Genomic DNA, 18333 nt, shown 5'->3' with positions numbered 1-18333 from the left:
AAAAAAAATACCGGACCCTCCATCATTCCAGCTTGTCTTCAGGTGTTTCAAAAACAGGGGGGCCAAAGAGTTTGCAATATCTTTCCCCCTTCGTCAAGGAACACCGGCTTAAACACGTTCCTTTAACACGCTGCGATGCTGCGTGCTTTGATAGTGTTCCGCTGATAGGTCCTTGCCTTCTTCGTGGCCTCGTTTTTTTCCGAGCCGGGGAGCAGCCTCGACCTTCCTCCGTTCAGCCATTTTTCACGGTACGCGCTTACTTTGTTTCTGCTGCTCATCACAACATGACACACCATTGTGTGCGCGTTGTTTGATTTTTACGCAGCGTTAGCTTTTGCCTCTCTCGTTACACTTTTCGAAGTTTTTAAGCTTTTCTTCGAATCCATAATCCACACGCCGCTGGTGGTGCTTCGGTAGCGTTGCTGCTGTGCGAGTGAGTAATGCCATGTTCGCCGTCCCAACGCTAGGAGTCATCAAGCGCCAACCTAGTCATCCTGCCTAGCTCTACCCTGAACGGAGGAGGGTTCCGGTGGTACGCTTTTCGTTCGTTCCGGTAGGAAGCAAATGAATGGTGATGAATGCCATCGTACCGTACCGTTGGAGGCTTGATCCGTTTGTAGGCAGATGTTGATGGGAGAGGCCTCCTTTTGTTGTTTGCCGTTGTGTAGTTGGATTGCTGTGAAGTCAATGGTGATAGTGTTAGAATATGTTTAGAAGGCACTGCATAGTGTTTTATTTACTTGGAATCTATGGGGATAAGCAATTTCTGCTATAATTAAATAGCCATGTACGCCAAATATTTTTACAGACTCAGAAGCAGCAACACGGCTTGGGAAAGTTTTGTTTAAAAAAGACCAAAATATTGTTTTTTTTTTTTATTCATAAAGAACGGCCTGGCCGTATTGCTAAAATATTGTTACATACTAATATAAATTGTGTAGCAATCACGTTCGGGCGATCATGCAGACGTATTGTCTGTAAGTTGAATAAATACAAAAAAAGACATTTTAAGCGCCCAACGTGGGGCTCGAACCCACGACCCTGAGATTAAGAGTCTCATGCTCTACCGACTGAGCTAGCCGGGCTGTTGAGAGAGGCGCGTGTAAGGTGAGAACAAGAAAACGAGTTCTCAGGTTCACTGTGTGAAAATTCAATCAAAATATTACATAACAAGTTAGGCAACTCAATTGTTATTAAACAATATTTTTTACAACAACAAAAAACAAATAGATATGAGATATTTTGTTCGCCGTACCATGTCGTTACGTTTTCTTATAACCTGATAAATACGTAAGTTGTATAAAAACTGTAATATCAATAAATGTAAGGGCATTTTTGTAGTGCAAATTAAATTAATTGTGAAAATAATGTCCTTCCTGGCCTTTTCAATAGATTTATAATGCTTTTAGTGGTTCTTATATATCTTTTATTCAAAAATAACGTTCGGACGTATAAATCTTCATTAAACGTATGCTTTTATTACGTTCGTATTGAAATAAAACGAATAGATAAAAGATAAATAACAGAATACAGGGATAACTGTGCAATGACATCAAGTCAATGCAGCTTGTTATATGTATAAAATGGTTTTCAACAATTTTTGAATTATATACACTAAACGAAGCAATGTTCTCCTGTATAAGATATTGTTACACATGTATAAACATAGTTCTTTTGTACGAATCATTTATAAATAATTGCAGTCGTCGAGCAAATATTCGGGTCAGTACATCTGGTTGTGTTCTGTGTTGTTTCTTCTTCTCTTAAGTTTTTCTTTTTATACTCTTTATTATCTCTTTCTTGCAATACGGCCAAAGCATTCTTCAGGAATAAGAAAACATCATCTATTTTTCTAAATTTAGGCCAACAATTCAAACGTTCGGATGTGGTTCGCTCTTTACATCGGCTCTCAAGATTACTGATGAAATGTATCGACCAACACTTGACAACAACTGGTACTTTGTAATTTAACGCTTTGAAAAATCGGTTGTTATTTTAAGTTAATAGTTTAAATAAATATTTATGCAATAATATGCAAAGAACAGCAGCCGTTCAACGCTTACAAATATTCTAATCTTATTATGGTCTTGAACACATTCGCTCATTATTAAAAACAGCTTGCCGATGCAAACAGATAACTAGATATCATTCTACAGTATGCAAGGGCAGTTCAAATATAGTCGCTTAAAAACACTTCTTCCAACCAGTTCATTGTTTGACCCCACGTCAGGTTCCACCCGCCCAAAGGCAAACAACTCATCGAAACATTCAATCGAACCAACCGGTGTGCACGATAGATCCCTATGCTCGAATCACTTGCCTAAGGTGGCGAAAGTCTATTAAGAAGAGGAAAGAATCGGAAAACCTCCAATCAACAGGAAATCGATGTCCTGCCAACAATCCGTCCGTCTGTCACGGAGTACGAATCAAGTAGCAAAGGAAAAGATAAAACGGTGAAGAAAAATGGATTTCTTTTCTCGCTCGTGATCGATGAGGAAAAACTCCGGCTTTTTTTTTCTTTTTTCATTCCTTACTCATTCAAAATCTGTCGGTGGAAAAGGCAACGGGAACCGGCGTCAAAACAAACAACAAACATTCGCACCCCGGTCATACCATCGCCCGCAAAGAAAAGTCTCAGTGGTAAACACGTTTTCCCTTCCTTTTTTCGTCTGTTGATTAGTCCTTGAAATTTTGCATCTGGAGGGGTTTTTTCCTTCTCCTTCCGGGTTGATGCAGAAACAACTCATCAAACATCGTGTACGATCGTGTTTGGAACATTTGTTGGGGAGAGGTGAAATATCTGTCAACTTGTCGACAGCCGGAAAACATGGAAGGAAGCTCGACTGCAGTTACTGAAACGAGTTTGCGACTTGCATTTCGGTAGATGTCCGATGACTGTCCTTGCTGGAGAAACTGTTGACAGTTTCTTCGATTTATGATCGAAATGTCTAGATTTAAATTTCCGAATTTGGCAGTAAAGAAAGGTATGAAAATTTAAATTCAAAATTTAACAATCAATTTTTCAGCCACAAATTCGGTTATTGACAAAAGCTCGTGAAGTGATCTGTACACCCCTGTTTTCATATAGCATCGAATCGTCTTGTGAAAAAACAAAATGGATACTAATTTGTGTGAAACGATAAATAAACACACCGATAAATACCTCTACCTTTTGTTTGTCTTTTCTATTTACAGCCAAACAATGTTGCTTGCTATCTATCGTATCCCGTGGCACGGCACCCCAAAAGAAACCACTGAAAGTTGTTCAATTTAATTTGTTGCCAAAGTTGTCGTGTCTTTCGCCCGGGGGTGTCATGTTAATGCCTCGTCGTCCACTGCTTCAATTTCTTCTCCAGCAGCGCATCCCTTTGGGGGTCGATCTTCACGGAATTATTTCCTTCCCAATACACAGATTGTTCGCCAGAAAGGTTTATGATTTTTCATTTCCAACCCCTTTTTCCGATTTTGCCTGTGCGTATGTCTCTGGGTTTTGTTTAACGTCCAAAGATTGGTTTCTACGCACTGCTAGCGATTGTTCCTTTTCGTACCACCGAGGATGAAGGACAGAGCGCTGAAGGAAAAAGGGGGAAAAACTTTTTCCTCCAATAATTCCATTCCCAACAAAACCCATTCAGATTGAGGAGAACCATTTCTTGGAGGCGCCCGTTTTTTGAAGCGCACCATGGGATGGGGATGAATTTTTGGGAAGCATTTTGCCTGTGCTCCCGGGAAGCGCTAGCAGTTGCCTTAGGATGGTGCCCATTTCCATCAACATCATTATCAGTATCATCATGATCGATCCGGTTCGAAGAGTGTATTTTTTTGTGTGTTCGTTTTCCGAAGCATAGCGCACTGCTGCTGCCTTTGTTTTGTTTCGTAAATTACTCCTTTAGAGGGAGAAAGTGCGAGAAGGATCCCGAGCAGGAAGGTGGAACTTTGCCCCGGTAGCGGAAGAGGAAGTTTTCCCGATTAAATTGCCTGCCTTTCCTGCCGGAGGCTTGTTTCGAGCGGGTCGCCTTTATTTATACTCCGCAGCACGCTTTCGGGCAGGGGCAAAGATGGCGCCCAGTTCGAACGGTCGGGCTTGGGATGAAATATCCTGCGGTGGTTTGTAAATGGGTTGAACGGTTCTATCAGTTTGGTGGAAAATGTTGAACCCTGCACCGAAAAGCACGGCACGTCAATCGGCGGGCATGAGGTGACGATTTCCGGACCGGAGGGAACAAACAGCACGACTGATGTCGATAACAGCAGCAGCAGCAGAGAGTGAGAGAGTGTGGAAGACAAAAAAAAAAGGCAGTATGTCGATATGAATTTGTCAAGCGGAAGATAATTAATTCCACCGGATCATGATTGAAGATAAATATCCGGTCGGGGTTTGTCGAGTTGACAGGACAGGATAAATGAACTTTTCAAGTTGGAAAGTGACCGGCTCGAAAGTGGTTTACTGGAAATGGGAGAGACCACGCTGAGGGAGGGCGTCCAACAATGCATTGCGTCCGGGGCGTGATGTTGTTAAGGGAGCAGGTTTGGGTAGGCAAATGATAACGATTTTCGTAGATTAGGCAAATTTTGTAGAATAAATTAAAAGCGAATTGTATCAAAGTGGAGAGCATTTGACTGATCAGCGGAGAGAACGGACCTCAGGATTCTTAAAATAGGTTAATTAATAGTTTCCTTGATGTTGAGAGCGAAATTGGATGCTTTATTACTTTAAAACACATATATTCTTCACTTAAATGTATTGGTTTACACACTAAGCACTTATCCTAATATACTCAAACACATACACATCTGGGACCGTGTCACAACAATAAGTAAAAGAGTCCACATACATTCTGAGTTCTACATTCTGCAAGTCATGTCAGCGAAAGCAGTTCCCAATAGCTGTTTTTCGTCCTCCATAAATCCCCCATACACATCCATCAAATACTTTCAGAACATCAAACTTTGAAGCTCACATTCCATTACGGTCCAGTAATTAAGAGCACTTAGTATTTTAGTGCGGTAAGTGCGAAAATTTGAAAGTTCCCATTCGGCTGATTTTTTGTTCCTTTTAAGATTAGAAAATCCATATACACCGACACAACGCTTTCGACAAGCTTTCCCTAAACCTCAACCGAGCCCGTACATGAGTTAATGAGCACGATTCTGATCTACTGATTCTGACGTGTTCTTCATTGGAGAGGATGAAGAAGACCGTAAAAAATGGTTGGTAAATTCTATGTTCCTCATAAAAAATTCTTCCCAACACACGCTTCATTTTCTTCTTCGGTGCTTAAAGCACTTTCAGAACTAACGTTTTGGGACGGATCGGCTGAACTAATTATGCAAAACTTTCGCCCACACCACTAGCCACGGCGAGTGCCTTGTGGATGGCCCCAAGTGGTGGAGGTGGATGTCCGCAAGAGGGGATCCGCACGGTCCAGCTGGTGCCCATTTCGTCACAAACTTTTTCGCTGACATTCGAGGCACATTTCTTTGTTTTTCGGGGTACGGAAAGTATGGCCGAAGAATTTAGGCTCTAGGAATGGGGATGAGAAACTTTAAATCAACCGTAAAACTACGAACGAAGAGTTTGGCGGTTGGCGAGCCATTGGAGAGGTGTTTAGGTATGACGCACGGTTCACACAAAAAGTAAAGCCTTGTGTTAAGGCTCGGGGCGATAAGGGGTTCTTTTGAATGATCTGGATAGTTTTCTATAGATGAGACATTGTTTCTACTCGGATTGAGGTTTGTGATGCTATAATTAGAGCTCCCCCATATTTATAAATAGTATAATAAAATGAAAACGCCTTCAAATTTAAGATAATATTTTAAACATCCGGATCTATTCGGTACTTGATCGAGTCCCACATAAGCTGCCGTTGAGTAAGTTTAAGAAGTTGGGATTTGCTGACTTTGTCAGTTGGCTTGCGTCCTTTTTGTCTGGTCGAATCTAAAGTGTCAAGCTTTATTCTTTCTTTTCGTATTGTTTTTCCCATAATTGCTTTGGTCTTCCTCACAGACAGTGTTTCTAGCCCATTACTGTTCATCCTTTTTGTAAATTATATTTACAGTGTTTTACTGTCAGCCTTCTCAGTTTGTTTCGTCGATGAAATCAAACTTCTTTATCCTGATGACTAGAGGTGAATGGCAAGCCCTAAAAACCCTCATACGCCTTATACTCAACAGTTTTAGTAGCTCAAACCATCCTATCTTAATCAAATACACCTTAAACGAGATTCCTGTCGAGCAAAAGAGCCTTGATAAAGATCTGGAATGATGGCTCAATTCAAAGTTTAGCACTTAGACGGGACTGTAGCTTGAACCTACTAGTTTCGTCGTTCAAATTGGGAGGTATACCTGATCTTTCAGATCCTCTAGGCCTGGAAGCTCTAAAGTGTGCTCACGTTAGGTCTGTGTTAGAATGTGCCTCCATAGTCTGCCCTCTCTGTAAGTCCTTAAAATCTTTTACACGACTTGCTGTTCGTAGCTTTAATGATTCGTCAACTTCAAACTCTCCTACCGTACCCTGTTCGTTCTCAAGTTGCAGTCCCTCTTTATTGATTACTAATGGCGTTACTGTCATAGACTACAGAGTTCTAGAACTTTTAGCTATGCTTTTTAATAAATGAGAATTCATCTATGGGCTTGCCTGTTTGATTATCAATCTTTCAAGGCTCGGGAATAGCAAGCTTTGTGAAACATACTCTATAAGTCAACCCAGATCCTGGCATACGCTGATTACATAGACATCATCGGTTTGAGGCTCTCCTACGTAGGAGATGCAAAAGATCGAGCGAGCAGGTCTTTACCTCAGGTTGGAAAATAACGAGGTGAAAACCAAAATTATGGTGGCATCACCAGCGGCTCCACAAACGAAACTCACATACGTCTCTGAGACATGGACTTTATTCAAAACTGACGAAACCCTCTTAGCCGCGTTCGAGAGTAAGATACTCAGAAAGATTTTTGGCCCCTGTGTGTGTGGAAGGATAATTGAGGAGCCGCAATAATGACGAGCGCTACAAGCTTTATGATAATCTCACCATCGATGTCATGAGAATGACACCGGGAGACCCTGCCCGTAAAGCCCTTCTTTGCCGTTCAGAAGGCGAAAAATACGAAGCGGTTGGAGGCCGAAAAAAAATGTAAGATAGTTAATAATTCCTTGAGGCAGACTAGTAAGCAAAATAAATGAATTAAAAAATAATTTCTTTAAAAAATGAACACACTTCGATGGCAACCACTCAAAACACCACTAACGGCGCTAAAAGCTCCCAAGTGCACACAGTAAACCATTATGATTTATATCGGCTCATGCAAAGATGAGGGACCTTTAGCCAACAAGACAACGACGTGCAGTATTTTATGCTGAATTGTTTCTGTTGATTTAACACGCCTGTATCGAAATCAAACGAAGATTAATCGATCAACATTCCAGACAATCCTGCCTTGCCTAAACCCTCTTTGGTCGGCCCAGTTCTAACCAAAACAGACCGTTCCCAATACATTCGCGTTACATACGAAAGATCTGATCCACCGGTCGAGCAGTCAAGTTTCCGGTCCGGTGTGCAACTTCAACCAAACGATCCCTTACGGGAAAGGTTGTACTGGGGATCCCGTGTGTTTACTTTCGGTCTGCCTGAACAAACTTCACACGGGTGGGCATGTACACCGGCCGAAGGAACGATCGAATGCCAGCCCGCGAAAGCGAGAGCCCAATGCGTGAAAAGCGGACCATGCTTGCTTGCTCGCTTGCACGCCCCCAATCAGTCAGTGGCAATAAATTTTCATTGGTCCTGTAAAATTTGATAGGAGAAAATTTATGGTCACCCCATTTCTTCCGAATCGCGTCCAGAAAATGGACCAGCAAATATTTACTCCCCTGATTGGCTCGGCGGAAAGAGAGCGAGAGAGAGGCGCGTGGGAAAAATGGAAACAAGGGAATGGAAATAAGGAAAACCGTTTTTGTGTTCCAGTGAGCGTTATTCTCTTCCCATCGGTATGATTAAGTGAGGCGAATGTCAGCCAAAAGGCACAAAGCCTCTATAAAACAAAATAAAAAAAAAAAAAATCGGTATGATTAAGCTGGGGTGCTGGATTATTTATCACAACAGAATTATGTTTCACAATTTTAATGACTCCAGTGATCGCCACTGAGCCACATTCCAGCATAGCTGCGGAGGTGATCGCGATACTGTAATTTACGGCAATTGATGAGCTTCTTTAATATCGGTAATATTGAAAATTCAAGCATAAAGATGATTTAAAGTGTGGTTTAATGATTGCAAGCGAGCACTGAAACTGAAATGCCTTGCTCTACGGCAAATCGTGCACAGATCATAATCACAATCTTCAAAGGATCCTTCATTCCTTTAATTGAGGCTAGCATGTCAAAAGGTCTGTTGGCCTCGGCAAGTTTCTAGTTTCATCCTGCCTTGCCCTGCCAAGTACGTCTCTGTTTTTATGATGGAATCTTCGATAATCTTCCCTTCAGCTGTTGTTTCCTTCGCTGCTCCAGCTAACCATCAAGACAGGCAGGACCGTGCTACCGTGTCGTGCCGTTTTCATCTTGACATGCTCAAAATTTAATTTATAACATTCCACCAGCCGATCGATTCCCGGGACGGAGGGAAGTGGATTTGATCTGAGGATCTTGTTTTTTTTTTCGTACGAAGACACGAGCCGCTGAGTGGTAGTGGTAGAAGGTGGAATAAATTCTACACGAAACAAACCATTGCCAGTCCCGGCACTCGGCTGCTTTCGATCAACCAGCAAGACCCTGGTGGTATTTGCACACGCTGGCCGACGTAAAAAGATGGGCAGCCTTCGAGGGCAAGTAAATACAAAAACTAGAGCAAAATTTCTATAAAACACAACTGTGTTGCTGGGTAGAGAAAACTCGCCCCCCCCCCCCCTCCCCCTTGGTCTGTGCCTCTCTGTGCAGTCACATAAATAAACTTTTGAAGTGCCACCGGGAGGTGAACTCGATCCATCGGGTTCGAAAAACGGAACGAAACGGCTAAAGGATAATTTATTGGTTCATCCTTCTGTGGTTGAAGGGGTACGATGATATGGAGCATGTTGGGGAGTGGGGAGGGAGGGTGAGGGAGAGTAGGGACGCCAGCAGTCGGTGACGCTCCGTTGATGCTCCGAGATGGCAGGACTAACGAAGGACTAAGCTTCTTTGTTCGATGGTCGGGTGCAACGCTTACCCGGGGCTTGTTTGCATCAAAACCGCATCTCGATAGCCATTAGGGAGAGAGAGCGACCGAAATGTTTATCGTGCATGTTATGTGTGAAATTGTTCAATTTTGCAAAATGCAATAAAAGCTACGATGTAATCGGTAGTAACCACAGCACAGCTCACACCGGACAGCCCAGGAACAGGATGTGCACAACAACTTCGTCCGGTCGGGAGCGTTGTGTTGTAAAATTGCGTGTAAGCCGAGTCGATGGTGTTCTCCTATGTGTCGAGCGATTGTGTGTGTGTAGGGGTGAGAGCGAGAAAGGGTCAAAGTACACCAGTTTGGTGTTTTGCTTTATGTAGTTATGGTTTTATACGGAGTCTTCACTTTAATCTCGTTTGAGTCAAATATCTTACGGAACCATAAAATATATCCGCAAGGATTGTAACCGGAAAATTTAATGGAGTATATTTTTTCACTTAGTTAATAAACTTCATAAGCATTCTAGTATTGGCTAATGTTGTTATTACGAAGATGCTTGTGTGGGGAAGCATTAGCAATCAGGTGGGATGGATTATTGGATGGCATTCTAATGCATAACTCAGTTATGAACGGACGAGATGTGCTCTGCACGATTATGCCATGCGATATGTATTTAATAATGCATGCATTCAGTCGTATGTACGGCTAGACTCTTAGCCAGCTTGAGCCTACTCTTTAAAACATGAATACCACAGCCTTAAAGATTCAGGTGCAGAACTACATTTCTCTCAATTGCATTGTTCCCTACCATTAAACCAATCTGAGGTGGGGATAGTGCACTGGAATAAAGCGTGTTGGAACGACTGTTGTGCTTTAATGAATAATCAATATACAATTAAAAATTCTAACAATTGTTTGCGTGACTTTTTGATCAACCTTTCGCGCAATGGTCTACCAAGGCTTCTTCAGCCACAACCTAAAAAGACTTACCACCTATCAATCACCTAACGTGTCAGGTCTGCAGTGAGCATAAAAGTGAGAGGCTTCACCCATAATAACCTTGTGTTACTGTGCTACAAATGTATATCTAAACCTTCATGTTGTTTGTAATCTTTGTGGTTGTATGTCCCTTCTAATATATACATAAAATAGTCTTTTCTGAATAGCTATGTGTTTTATTTACTCTATCATGCTCGAGTCTTATGTTCAAGAAGCATTCTACAAAATTAGGTGTTCTTAGGGCAACTGTTACCTGAACCAAGCTTGTATGAAAAACTGTGTTCATATGTTTTGTTTTTAATGTTTTTTAGGTAGTCCGGTGATCTAGGAGATAGCTGCTAGGGTTCAAATCCCATCAAAACCGTCCATCAAATCAATATTCGTTCAGAGACGCAAGACTTCTACTATCTATACAGCTAAGGGATAAATCAAGTCACTGGAAGCCAGAAATGATAAGCCCGAGACCTTTCGAGGCTGTATGTGCCAAGAAAGAAGAAGAAGAAGAAGAAGAGGTTTTAATCATTTCGAAGCAATAACGATCGAAAATACCTTCGACTGAGAGCTGCTCAACAAGTTTCATTCGTCACTGCTGAAGGAAGTTATTTGCAAGCAGTGTTCAGAAAGTATTTTCATAGACGATAATGTGAATTGGTCAACGACCATACCATGTTGAACACACCGGTTCTAGTCCGATCACCGAAGTTAAGCAACATCGGGCATGGCTAGTACTTAGGTGGGTGATCACTTGGGAAAACCATGTGTCGTTGGCATCTTCCCCTTTTATTTGTTTTTTAGTTTTAAGCAATACGGCCAGGCCGTTCTTTATGAATAAAAAAAAGTGATTTGTTGTGGCCAGAACTATCTACCACCACCAGTGGCAAATCTAGCACCTTGAAGACCTTAAGTGGAATGCATATAGGGAGTACACTGAATCTGCTGGCCGGGGGGGATTTTTTCTTAGTTCGAAGCTCCTTTCGTACAGGGTCTCAGGTTTCGCTCAGTCCGCGTAAAGTTAAATCCATCTTTAGTCTACACCGTAAAGACGAATTCTTTGTACTTTTAGCCTTCCTTGGGCGACAGTGCTGAACTATAGATCCACCAGATCTAGGTTAATCTTTATCCGCTCTTGCTGCTATTTGAGATCTGAGAAATTGTTGGAGTATCGGTTGAAAGTGTTAAAAAATTGGAAGCCAGTTGCCTTATCTTCTCCAATTTTTTTCGCTCATGACCGATAAAACAAAAAGCCTGTAAATAAACGACATAAGACAAAAGACGTAGGCATATCTCGTTGATTGCCAAGGCTAAGCACATCCAAGCAAGCCAGTCTTATTAGTGCTCACGTTATCTAACACAGAACTCGGTAAAAGACTCGAGAAGGCCCCCCCTAGAATCTTTTGTGTGCAGCACTGTGGCCTGTCATTTTTGTTGTACAGTGGGATTTCTGTACGGTCAAAACCCATTTGATGTAAACATTGTGCATTGTTCCTTAGTACTGTTAATAGACAGCGAGTAGAACTTGATACAATACATTGTAACAAGTGGTTTGAGATTATGATATTCTTATTTTTCCTCCTTTGCTGAATATCAATGCAAGGTAACAAGTATTCATCGAATAACTGTTCCGTTACCGTCCGAGAACGCCGTGCATGTTTTAGGCCCGATTGTTCACCCCTAGTGCGACTTAAAACTAGTACGAAGCTCCTATAACCCAAAATGAATTGTAGGGTTAGCGGAGAGGGGATTTTAATCAAATAATAACAATATTTTATTCGACTTTCTTCAACCAATTTTGACCACACTGAAAACACACTGAAAGCTCACTGTGAAGCTCTCGCAACGTGTACTGCGGATTGCATACCTTTAGGCGTAAATCCTAAAGCGCCTAACAAATTTTGTCAGGGGGGGGCCTTCTCGAGTCTTTTGCCCAGAACTCTGATATGAAGACGACTTTACTGGCACTATACGTGGATTATTGTGTCACCTGACCGATTAGCATCAGTACCTTTGATCTGTTTTTATTTTTTAGGAGAATTAGCCAGTCAAACAATGGACCTCAATTGCTTGCAAGACCTTTAATGTCCCCTAGTCCGATTTCAGATCAAATGCATTGCAATGTCTATGATGGTTTGGAGAGCAGTATAGGCACTGTTCACGCATTAAGTATTGTAGAGCTGCTTTACCTATGTTGCTATCATCAAATAATTAAATGTTAATTACCTGGGTGTAATTAAAGGAGCGTTACGGTGACAGCGATGTCGATCCAGGTTTCTAATCCCATCCAGACCCCCTCACGGTACGCAAGACTGGCTATGTACCTACTGGAAAAATCAAGTCACAGAAAGCAAGAAATTGGGAGTCCGAGGGACCTGTCGAGGTCGTTATCTCCAAAGAAGAAGTAATTGAAGTCTATTTTAGCTCAGAAGCTAAGGTTTTTGTCGTTTTGAAGTCGTTGGTGAATTTTGCCACCAAATTCACAATCCCCCATCGAATAAATGACCTCTTAAATCAAACTACTTATATCATGCCTTCCAACTTGAAATGCTATGCTGGTGGACATATGTCAGCCTCTTTGTTGTTGATACAGATTCAGTGATTGATGCTCATTTCAATCAGTAACTGTGTACCAGTGTTTCAACCAGCAAAAACGTACTGAGGCAAACATAGTCTCCCTTCTGAACACGTTATTAAAATGCATGCAAATACTTTGTTCTATTATTTCCGCGATGCTGATTTTATTTCTTTAGGTTCCGTTTCGTTTGCTAAAGTTGCGCGATATACACTCCCAGCCACAGACAGGCGGTAACTTCATACCGGGAGCACAGATTTCATTGCTACCCTTTACGTGCCCGGCACGCTGCGCACCGGTTTGACATTGCTTGGCATAGAAAAATACCATCTGCAGTTGCAGCACTATTGCCACCGAGTGTAACGTCTTCAGTCTTTCCGGCCAGCCCCGAAGGTAGTGATATTCTTTCCTGTAAAAGGAAATTGAAACGAGCAGAAACAGAATCCGGCCCCGGTAGGAACCAGAAGGCTGGCACGTGTATCTACATAGCGAAATCTAATGTTTAATGGATGGCCTTTAGGGCGAGATGGCGGTGTATAATGATGCTGTTTGCATTGCCTGTAGTACGTCTGTTCCGTTTCTGTCATGTCCTATTTTTACCATTTCTGTCCTTCGTGGAGCTCCCTTCAGAGCGGTAACAGAGCAGGTGAGCAGGTATTCTTCGCTTTGCCTTTAAAATGTCTTACAAACAGGAGCATAATTCAATATTATCTTCGTGCCGCGTGCATAAAGCTGTCTCGGGAGCCTTTTTCCATTTATTCGACTTAACTCAAATTCCGCTTCAATGCATTTGGTTGAAGAAGTTTTTAGGAAAGAAAAAGAAATTTAATGGAAACATCAAGCGTTTTATTACGTTTATGAATTTATTTCTGTTGAAGACATACTCTCCGCTTACATTCCTGTTAAATTTGCACTACAATAGTTTGTCTGTATGTCAAACTCCCTTTTACTTTCTAGGTCACAATAGCAGATACATTCTCCCAACGTTCCAACAGACCTCCTGCGACAGCTCCACCGATCGATAGTTCATTCAACATGCAGTCGGCGAACAGCAGAAAGAAGAGAAAAAAAAACGAATCTTCAACCTATAAACAGGCGTGCACGTAGAGCAGAGGGAACAGACAGGTTTAAAATTGAACTTACGGAAACGGTTCCATTAAAAATGAAACGAAGCACACAAGACGAACCGAAAGGGTCACTCTCATCTTCCGGCACGTGTGTCATTTTTCGCACACTCCCAACACCGGAAAACCATTCCCGGGGTTTTCCTTTTGTCCAAGGGGTGAAAGCGAATCCTTTCATGTTCTCTTTTTGTTCGTTCGTGTGACCCTATTTTCTGCCGGAAGTCAGAGCAGCACGTGGATTCAGGATGCTCCCGTTCAGCCATATCCGGATGAAACGCTGACCGAAGACCGAACGCTGAATAATGCAAAACAAGCGAAAGTTCCCGAAACCAGCTGTCACGGGTGCAGCTAGTTTGACCGATAGAACGTAACGTGGTAGTTCAATAACATTTGCTCAATCTATATTAATGAAGCAAACTAAGGGGGAACTGGTTTTAGAAAATTTGACATAGTGTTTACCCCTGGCAGAAGTGCTTTGACAGAAGCATATCACACCCTGAGTAGGCAATCTGGAAATTGGCTTCTATGGTATAACTATATTTTGTAGCTGAAGATGGACCCTTGTGGAATCGCGCCTAGGAGCTTAATTTGGATACACTCTTGACGGGAATGACTCAACCCACATGGTTGAAAGAAATTCAGTGAGCCACATCTTATACAGGTTAAGTGGAACATTGGTCTGTTCGAAGAAACTTTGAGTCACCCAACTTCATTGTTCACTTGTCGTAGAGGATATAGAGCACACCACATCAAATTTTCTAAGTGGATGGTGTGAAGTGCCTGATAATAATTACTCGTTCAGGCACTCCTTGCCACTGTTGCTAGGTTTTTGGCCAGGTGTTGTTACTGCTGAAGTACTTTTTTACCATGGCGGAAACCCAGACCCAGAAGCCCAGGACCCAGAAGTTGCCCAAAAATGGGATTACCCCGGGTACTGCAGGATTATTGCCGGCTAAAACCTCCTCGGGCCCTCACCAACACTCTAAGATTATCAACTAGGCTTTTCCTTTCAGAATGATGATATAGACATAATGGTCTATGAGACACGTCTAAGCGCGGTGCAATCACCTGAATCACCTGGTTAAGGCTTGACAGTTTACGCTCACCACCATTTGCCGTTTGAGCTAATGGGACTCCAGCTGCGTTGGTGACATATTGCTTGTAGAAACCCTGACGTACTCCTTAGGAACACCTTTCAGTACCTTCCCTTTCAACCCGAATGCGTTGCTGTTGTTGACAAAACATGAATGTCTTCCTCGCTTCAACAATACTACGCCAGTTGCTGCGTCTAGGCAGCGGCGATATTCGTCGAAGTCACATCCGTGTTCACTTGCGATGATGAACAACGTTGAAACGTGGGGCATTCAAAGAAAACGTGTATCAGAGGGTTCGCGTTCATCCGGACATTCTGGGCGTTGTGATTCCTTGATGAGCGTCAGGGTCTGCCAGGTGACTCTTGAACAAACCGTGCTTAGTCAACAACTGTGATGCATAGAACTAGACTTCCCCGAAACGACGCAAAACCCAGACAGGTATTGCGGCCTTTCTATGACTTAACACCACGGCCATTAGCATTACCTGTGCCTAGAAATTGCTTAATGTCTTTTAACAAATTGTTCGTGATTTCTCAGATCCACTGCATTTCAAAACGCTAGCAAAATCATTCTTGGATCATTCCGCGTCAACCACATGCAGAGCGAATGCAGAGATCATTCGCCAGATTTTTTTATTTCTCTTCTTTGACACACAAAAGGTTTCGGTCTGCGATGTATGGCTTTCTATGACTTTGTTTTACTCGTAGTAGCTGGATAGACAGTCCAATTATAGATGAGATTTGATGTCCGTTCCTGCCGTGTGAAGACCGCCGCCATTATCGCCTCTGCCACCAGACCTGTTTGAAAATTCCTTGGAAGAATATCCCTGTCCGACTATAAGTCTAGGTGTGATAAGGTCTAGGTGGGCAGCCGCTGGGTCTTGAGCCGCTTAGCGCCGTCGTCTGCCAATCCGTTATCCCAGCCGTTCTGCTCCATCACTCCATCTCAATTTAGGCCCACCACGCCTCGTCCGTCCGGTGTGGACGGCCTAAAAGGACTTTACGGGCTGGGTCATCCGGTGTCATTCTCATGTCGTGACCAGCCCACCGGAGCCTGGCGATTCTAAGAGCTCGCCATTGTAGCGGCTCCACCATTGTCCTTCCACACATATGGGGCCAATAATCCGTCTGAGCATCTTCCTCTCGAACGTGGCCCAGAAGGTTTAGTCACTTTTGGATCGAGTCCATGTCTCAGAGGCGTATGTGAGTCCTGGGACTATAAATGTTCTGTACAGTCCCAGCTTTGTCCGTCACGACAGGTATTTAGAGTGGAGAAGTTTCCTCAGGCTGTAGTATGACCGGTTGGCAGCCAACTCGCTCGATCCTTTGATAAGCTTCTGCTACATAGGAGAGCCTCAAACCAATGATGTATATGTCATCTGCGTATGCCCGGATCTGGATTGACTTATAGAAGATGGTCCCCGAAGTTTCCACCTCAGAGTCACGGATGGGTCTCTCTAGCGCCAGGTTGAAAAGGAGACAGGCAAGCCCATCTCCCAGGCGCAGACCCTTGATGGTAGCAAAAGGCCCTGAGAGTTTTCCATCCACCTTCACCTGGCATGTGATGTTGGCCATTGTCATTCTTACAAGCCTGGTAAGCTTGGGCGAGATTCCAAAAGAGTTCATTGCGTCGTACAGGTTTACCCTGGCTATGCTTTCATATGCGGCTTTAAAATCAATGAAGAGACGGTAGGAGTGGAGCTGCTGCTTCGTCATGTTCTCCAAGATTTGCCGCATCGTGAAGCTCTGGTGAGTGGTAGCTAGTTCTTTGGTTTACATTTATTTAGATAAGTTTACCAGGCAAAATCACCATATTGGATGTATTCTGAGCGGCATACATATCACCATAACAATAAGCGACAACGAAAAGCTTCTATATAATCGGTAAGATAGATAAAGTAAAGTTAGAATATTTTTTCACAATTCAAATACTGTTTGACCGTAAAATAAACACTAATGTAATTTTTAAAATCCTCTTACACGCTACATCAATCATGATATGCTGAACTGTAGCGTCCCATCCAGCGCATGCTACAGCAGCAATTCTATTTTCGCTTAAACCATCCTCCGCAAAACATTCCCCACTCAAAGGCGAATCACGAAAAAATATTTCTATAAGAACCATTAATTTCTTTAAATTCCTTGGAGCATTGTGCAAACAAAAACATATTTGCACATCGCCCACCGACACGGGACCCACTATTTTCCCAGGCGCGCTTTCGTTCACCGAAGAAAAAAAGCACTCCCACCGTTGTGCCGTACGGGTGTATTAAATTACAATAAATTTTCCATTTTTCTTTACCATTCCACGGTACATAATGAAATTGAAAAGTGTCCGCTCCCTCCCCCCGACTGGTGACCATCGACAGCGGTGGGTTCAACAGTTTGTCGGTTTTCAATTGCGAAAGCGATGATTTTCCCATCCAGTGGCCTGGCAATGAAAAAACCATTCACAAAACCCCGGAAATCATTTTCAGGAGCAACCGGGTGTGGGTGTGTGCTATTGCCAAGGGCATCATGACATTACTAGCGCCTAGCTGCCGGTCGTCGTCGACAATGATTATTTCACTCCAAAAATCCCAACATCAATTCTGACGAGTGCTTGAAATAAAAGCAGCGCAAGAAACAAAACAGACACTCAAATAAGATTTTCCAGCTCCATTTCAGCTCGAGCGGGAGCTTCTTGAATGGCAAGTAAGAGCTTTTCGACCTGTCAGAGGAATGCACGATTGCTTACCGGAAGTGGAGAGAGAGACACACACACACACACACACAGTTGGCAGTGGATAAAAAGACGATCGTTTAAGTGAAGCATTCTGCAAACTCATTGAACAGCGCTTATCATGAAGTGCGGAAAAAGGAAGTCAGAGAAAGAAAATAGCTACTGTTTTCCTAGCGCAAAAGTGTCACCGGAGTGAGATGAGAGAATCGCTGCCTTTTCCATACAAATATATTGCAAAAAGTCAAACCGCGGGCAAGAATGTTTTTTTCCCAACCACAATGACACAAGAATCGCTTTTACAATTGATGGAAAACGCGTTTGCTTTATTTCCATTCTTACACGTTTCGTCGGACGTTTCACTTCCGGGGTGTCATTTGAGTGACTGGTCTGGTTTACAGCATTGTTTTGAGGTTTTGTTTAGTGATGGGTTCTTTGGAATACGGACGGTTCGACACCGGTTCCGATCCTGAGACAATGGAATCGTCGGTTTCACGTGGAAGCGTTCGGGAAACGTCCGGAATCGTCCGAGACCGTCTGAAACCGTCCAGAACCGTCGGAACCATTGGAATCGTCCGAACTTTCGGAATCGTGGGAACTATCCGGAACCGATGAGACCGTGGGAATCGGTGGAAATAACCGGTACCGTAAAACGGAATCGTAGTCAGCCTGAATTG

General features: G+C 42.9%; 1 protein-coding gene and 2 non-coding genes across 12 annotated transcripts in view; 2 read left to right on the top strand and 1 right to left on the bottom strand.

The window, feature by feature from the left end:
* The window catches only part of LOC118506050 (hemicentin-2-like), a 283028-nt gene that overhangs the window by 121721 nt on the left and 142974 nt on the right, over nt 1–18333 (top strand). The window lies entirely within an intron of this gene.
* Trnak-cuu lies at nt 1013–1085 on the bottom strand. The gene has a single exon. It is a non-coding gene; the product is annotated as a tRNA-Lys (tRNA).
* Nucleotides 10806–10924, top strand: LOC118508590. The gene has a single exon (XR_004905807.1). It is a non-coding gene; the product is annotated as a 5S ribosomal RNA (ribosomal RNA).

Source organism: Anopheles stephensi, chromosome 2 (assembly GCF_013141755.1).
Source record: "Anopheles stephensi strain Indian chromosome 2, UCI_ANSTEP_V1.0, whole genome shotgun sequence".
Lineage (NCBI taxonomy): Eukaryota > Metazoa > Arthropoda > Insecta > Diptera > Culicidae > Anopheles > Anopheles stephensi.
Note: the sequence above shows the minus strand (reverse complement) of the source record. Positions and strands in the feature narration are given on the sequence as shown.